Genomic DNA, 6,846 nt, shown 5'->3' on the forward strand with positions numbered 1-6,846 from the left:
GAAGCCTTCGGCATAGCCGAAGACAGCGCTGCTCTTACTTGTTTTATATTGAAGATGCTCTAGTAAAATATATTAGCCTTCTTCTTGGCAAAAGAGCAATATGTCCGAAGATGGCAGAAAAATCAGTCACCAGAAATGCCGCAAGAAAAACGTGGCAAGGGCGTTTCCCACCTCTCTCCCACGGAGCCTAACACGTTACTCCGCTTAAAGACCACGGGTTTCCAAGCCATAGCGTACGTGGATGGTTGGATGGACTGGGCTCGAACTATAACGGGCAGTTGCACTAACATATGTAAATGTTTTTAATATTTTGAGAACCTTGGGAATAAAAAGCAGGGACCGAAAATAACAATTATTTTTTTTTCGTTAAGTCAACTTGGCCAAATATTTCTTTAGTTTGAAATAAAAGTAATTTCCTGATAATAAACAAACCGCTTATCCAAATAAAACAAATTAGGTATCAAATAAAAGAGAATTTGGATAAGCGTTTGGTTTATTATCAGGCAATGACTTTTATTTAACAAAAAAATGTTGTTTCCGGTCCCTGGTAAACACTATTATCGCTGTAATCATGACAAAAAAAATAGGAAGGTAGAACCGCTGAGAGGTATTTTTCGAATTCTTGACGTTTGCAAGCAATTTAATTTTGAAATTTTACACACAAAATCACACACACATTCTCATTTTCCATCTCAAACAACAACAACTTCGAACAATTCCTTTTTTTTACTCGCAATTTTATATGATTTTAAAATGTTGGCAAACTTCAAAAAAAAAATCATGGCCGACGAATTCAGAGAATGGTTTTACCTTACTCTGTTTTTATCATGGCTGTAATTACGAATAAAAACAATCTACTCCAAAACCAACTTCCTTTGAATAATGAGGTTGATTGTCAAACCGTATGACCGACCGTTTTAGAGTCCTTCAAGCGGACCATCAAAAGTGGTAGCATGTGAGAACAGAACAGTAGCTGACTACTGCAGATCCCTATACGGTATCGCTAAATAGTAAGAGAATGGACGCGCCCGTTTCACTTTTGTACCTGCAAGCTCATTATAAGGGAATCATCTCTTAAAGAAGCGTGAAAACATTTTCTGTAAAACAAAACTCGTTGTCCGGAATAAACGTAGAACCGTCACAGAAACTTTTTACGTTGAACAGAAGAGACCTGTGCCACTATGGGCCCAGTTTAGGTTTAGGTTTGGCTTGGATGAAAGCAGCCACCCTGGTTGGTTCACATGAGATCCCATAAGGACGGATTTTAAAAACTACTTAAATGATCCTACATTTATTAGCCCTGTAGTACAATTCACTGCGATATTTTAACAACACAACAATAACGGCAATTTCATCAACTTATCTATTCAGTAAACGTTTCCCTAACAACATTCGATAAAAACTCAAACGATTTTTCAGCAACATAAAACTTGCACTTTATTGTACTAAAAGTGAATGGTCTACAAAACTGTATACTTAGTTTTTTAATATTCCGATAAAAAACGTGAAATTTTAACGAAAGTTTGTTAAATTTTGTTTAAATATTGCACAAAGTTTGAAACTAGAGTTTATGTGGTTTTAGTTACAGAATACACTTAAAAAAAAGTGATAAACATTAAATAACAAAAAATAAAAATAAAAAAATAGGGCGTAAAACAAATATAGAAAACAGGAAGCTAAGGTTTTATAAGTATTTTTTTTTTTTAATTTTACCGGATGAAAATACATGCAAATTGAAATTACATATGTACAAAATGTGCATGCAGTGATTTCTTTTTTTCAAATATTACCAACGTTTTTCATGTTAAATGTTTTTCGTAATCTTTTTATTTATGTACATCTTCGAGTGAAATAAAAGCAGAAAAAATACAAAATTGTTTATTTATTTTTAATAATTTTCATTTAAAATACAGTTCCATCTACTGTATAATAACAAAAGCAACATAAGTAAAACTTTAAAAGCGTCCACAAAGTTCACAAAAATTCATCAAACTTAAAAAAATGTTCACCAGGATTCTGAACTTTTTAATCATTATAAGATTTTCGGTTATGCAGTTTTGTAGCCCATTCTATTTTAGTATAATAAAGTGCAAGTTTTAAGTCGCTAAAAGTTGCCGTTGATTTTTGAGAATTTTTTTTTTTTGTGGAGGGTGTTGCACATTTTCTGCCATATAATGCTTGAAACAAAATACCGGCGAACGGAAAACTTCCCTGAATTGGAAGACGCTATCGTACACCGTTCGCCCAGCGATTTCGCCTACTTAAACCAAATTATAGTGGTAGCGAAAACAGCTGATATCATTTGGTCGCCTTTTAATTTGGGTGACTATATTTAAAAAAAACTAAATCAAATTTAGAAATGAGGAAATGATAACAAATATAAATGTAAAGCAAAGAGAAATTATTATAAGTTATTTTATTTTAAGCCAGATTTAACAAATCCACAATTGTGTTTTCCAAATAACAAAGTAATTAGTGTTTATGTTGTTTTCTTCTAAAACTTTGAAAGCAAAAAAGAAATACGGCCACGTATCGCCACGAAACGCCGTCGAGCGAACTTCGCATTTCGCTTTGGGTGTGTTCAATTTCATATGGCTGCTGGTGTTCTAGTTTTGATAGCGCGAATTTCGTTGTAGTGAGTTCGCCTTTCGTCGGCATTGTGTTTCAGCTATAAAATGATTGCGAACTTTGTGCTCATACGAGCGCCTTGGCATATGCAACGCATTTGTGCCCATTAGCGGCAGATTGGCATCGAGTACAGAAGAGCATAGTAGAAAAGTTTCTGCCATTTAAAAGAGGTTTGAATATCGAGTGGATGAAAGGATACACTTTTCTAAAGGCGACAAATATCTATAAGGTCATCTATAACACCTTATAGATATAAGCTCTCATGGAATCCCAAATTGGCAATATGTATGAAGTAATTTCAAACACATCCTAAAATATGCGACTCACTTTAGATGTAAGGGAAAGGAAATCTAGTCTACTCATGCCAAGCTCAGCAAACTTCAACGACCAGCATGCGTTTGCATCACTGTTACAATGGTGACGGTTTTCAGTACATTTTAATCAAAAAAGAGGTTTTACTATCTACAATAAGGTTCGCCTCAGGGAACAGTTCGGGGTATAAGCAAGTTATATACACACATCCCCAGAATAAGCATCTCGAAGCTATGCATTACGAGGCTAATAGGGAATTTACATGATTCAACTTTCACAGGCGATTAGTTGAACCAAAAGTTGAACGAATGTAGGGAGCCGACCAACTTCATTGTAAGCGATTAGGTGAAAGGCTGTTTACACCAGGCGATTGTTGCTTTCAACTTAAAATCGCCTGAAAAATCGCCTCATGTAAATTCCCTATTAACTTCACACATTACTTAGTATTTTTTCCCAAACACAACCAACTTGAATAACGAAAGACCAAAACCCCGCAAGGGTTCTCAAAACGCGTATACTGATTTCAGATTTTAATACTACTTTTCTTACTCGAGATTTAGGAATTTTGATATAGGACAGGAATTATGAAAATAGTGCAATCATGGACAATGAAGTGGTAAATCTTCCCACAGAGGATGAGCTACACTTGAATTCGTGGTACCTGATTCACCGAGCTTTGCTCGAATTGCATACACTTTTTAAGGTTTCAAGGTTTGGGTATCACACACTGGTCATTTGGATAGTCCGAAAAATAATATTTTGGAAATAAATAAAAAAACGACTTTTGATATCTTATATAGCAAGTAAATTTCTTACATCAAAAATTAGGTGGTAACCCTATTTTTGGAAATACGCTTGCATGAATAGTACATGTCTTGAGCAGATACGTATACATAGAAAAAAGCTTTTGAAAATTAACAAAATACAAATTGGTATTAAAAAAACGTGGCAACTCTCTGCAATGTTTCAGTTAAATTTGGTAGAATCGAAAATAAGTGGCAATTTTACATTAATAAAATAAGAGACGTTAGATACCTGTACTATGATGTTTTATTTAATTTGTAACAAATTTTGAATAGGTGGCAACCTTATACGAGTATCTTCGGTGGTAATACCTATTTAGACAAAGTTAAAATGCAAAACAATATCTGTATAAAAAATTTCATCAAAATCGAAAGCGGTTCCAAGTAACCTATGGATGTATATATGTATATGTAACCTATGTGTGTGTATATATATACACTTGTGATCAGCTAATTAAGCCAGCAATATTTTGATAAATTTGAACTATTATTCTTTTGTTTATTTAATTGTTATTATTTTTTCATTAAAGTCTAGCTCGTTATATATCAAACACCACACAAATCCAGATCTCAACCTTTGTGCAAAAATTATGAAAAATCTGCAAAGTTTCAGCCAGATTTTCAACTTTTTATTCAGATTTTTTAGAATTTTTTTTGAGTAAGCAATTTAATAGTCCATTAAATTCTATAATGTGAAGTCTTAAGTTGCTAAAGGATCGCGTTGATTTAAAAAATTTTTTTTTTTTGACTTCATGACGCATTTTTTTTCCATACAAAAAAAATTGTCGAATTTATTTTGTATGGAAAAAAATTTTAAATTAATTAGCAACTTTGAACATCGATTACGCAGGTTTGACCCCTGCTGAAGTCTAGAAAAAAAGAGTCTGATGAGGAGATGTGGTGATCTACGAAATAAACAATCGTGGTACAAATCTCAGTAAAAATATTAAAAATAAAATGTTAATAATCCACAATAACATTGACTAGATTTATATGGTTTTTTGTTATATAATGAGCTAGACTTTTATGGAAAAATAATAAACATTAAATAAACGAAAGCAAAATATCCAAAATTGATCAAAATGTTGCTGGCTTAATTAGCTGACCATAAATATATATATATATATATATATATATTCCTCGTTTAATTTAATAAGATATAATCCAGATTACTGTTTTCCGTTTTCTTAAATAAAATAATTCCAACTCAGTCTAAGCGCTAAAACAATCCTTCGCAACAACAAATTAATGCAGCTAACTGATGTTTACATGTCAACAGAGTCTCGCTTTACGCAGGCGTTTATGAAATAATTTCCCGCTTGGGATATTCCACCTGATTAGCGGCTTAGTTAGGCGGCATACGAACTGATGACCAAATGAAACAACGTCGCATAAAGAGCCTTTCGTTGGCATGGATGCCTAATTTATTTTGCAATTTTGGTTAAAAAGTAATTTTACACGCCGCAACTCACGCGCTGTATTTTAAATCCAAATTTATTTCGTGCAATCGCTGGCATGTTTTATGTATCCGTATGAGTACACTTTTTGGGAAAGTATGTAATTATTTTTGCGTGCATGCGTACTTACACATGTGCGTTTACATAGAAATATGCATACATATTTATATACGTACTAGGGTGTTCGATTATTCGCCTTTTTACAAAACCGGTTTTCGAGTTATTCGAAAAGCTGCAATTTGAAAAAACCGCTTCCCAATTTTGAAATTAATAAAAAAAACAGATAAACCGGTTTTCTATAACGTATATTTCATACAGTGAAAACGCTTATGTTGGTAAGAAGTCATGACTACCAATTACAATACAACTAATAACAGTAAATTTAGTTTTTTTTCTTTAGAAAAGAGCAAAGCAAATTATTTCCAAAGTTTTTCAGATCAAAAGTAAAATAAATACAAATTATGTTTGGTCTTATTTTAACTTATTTTTAATACTTTACTGCAGTTTTTTTGCCTTATTCAAATTGAGTAGTGGGGCCCAACAGCATTAAAGATAAAAGTTTTTCAAATATTTTTATAGCGGTCACCGCTCGGCAGACAATGGCAAACCTCCGAGTGCACTTCTGCCATAAAAAAGATTCTTCGGTGGTGGAGTAAAAGAGAAGATCTCTACATTTGTGTAGTAATATCAATAATCCGAGCACGAATTGAAGGAGAAGATCGGCCAAGAATTGGTATCAAATATGTATGATAGTTCATCCACAAATAGGATATAGTTTTGAAATTATTTAGGAGTTTCCCTTAAACTGAAAAAAGCCTTTAAAACTTCGAAAAACTTTGTATGAAATGAAAAAAAACCGGCTCGTGCGATAAAAAAAACGTTTTTTTCGATATTCGAAAAATCAGGACTTCAAAAAACGCCTATAGATATCCAAAAAACAGTGGAAACCGGTTTGAAAAAAACCGGGTCAATCACCCTAATACATACTGATACATATGTATGTAAGTATTATTACATATGAACTTTTGCAAGCGTATGTGATTGTTTGCTTTTGTAATGTTTATTTGAAATACGCGTGTCATGCTTTTGTTTCTGAATTTCTAATGGAATTTGGTTTCATGTGAAATATTACACTTCCTTGAATTAAGGGGTACTATATGGCAGAGTGACTTTGTAATATGTATATTGTTATGAATATTATTCGGTATAATTTTTGCAAATTGCATTACTCCTGAGCCTCTAAGTGGGTTGTAATACAAAAAAAAAACAAAATGCCAGCTCTTATACAGTGCGCCAAACAAATAACCGCACGAGCGTTATATCCGCCGGATCGATATGAAAATAAGAGAAAGGATATGCAATTTTTCAAAAAAGAGGACACAGATCGATTACTTGGTAAATTTCTTTAATGGTTTTAACATCAAAAACCCATGAGCAGATCTACTTATTTTAAATACACAATTTTATTTGCGCAGCTCCACGAATAATAGTTCAGCTCACATTGCTACTACTTAATATGTGGTATAAATGTGAAAGTTTATGAGTGAGTGAGTGTTTGAGTATGTTTGTTGCTCTTATACGCTAAACCATCGGAATATATTTCAATGAAGTTTACTACATAAATGGGATATAACCTGGATTAATAT

The sequence above is a fragment of the Rhagoletis pomonella genome, unplaced genomic scaffold (assembly GCF_013731165.1).
Source record: "Rhagoletis pomonella isolate Grant_MI unplaced genomic scaffold, Rhpom_1.0 Rhpom_scaffold_00001, whole genome shotgun sequence".
NCBI lineage: Eukaryota > Metazoa > Arthropoda > Insecta > Diptera > Tephritidae > Rhagoletis > Rhagoletis pomonella.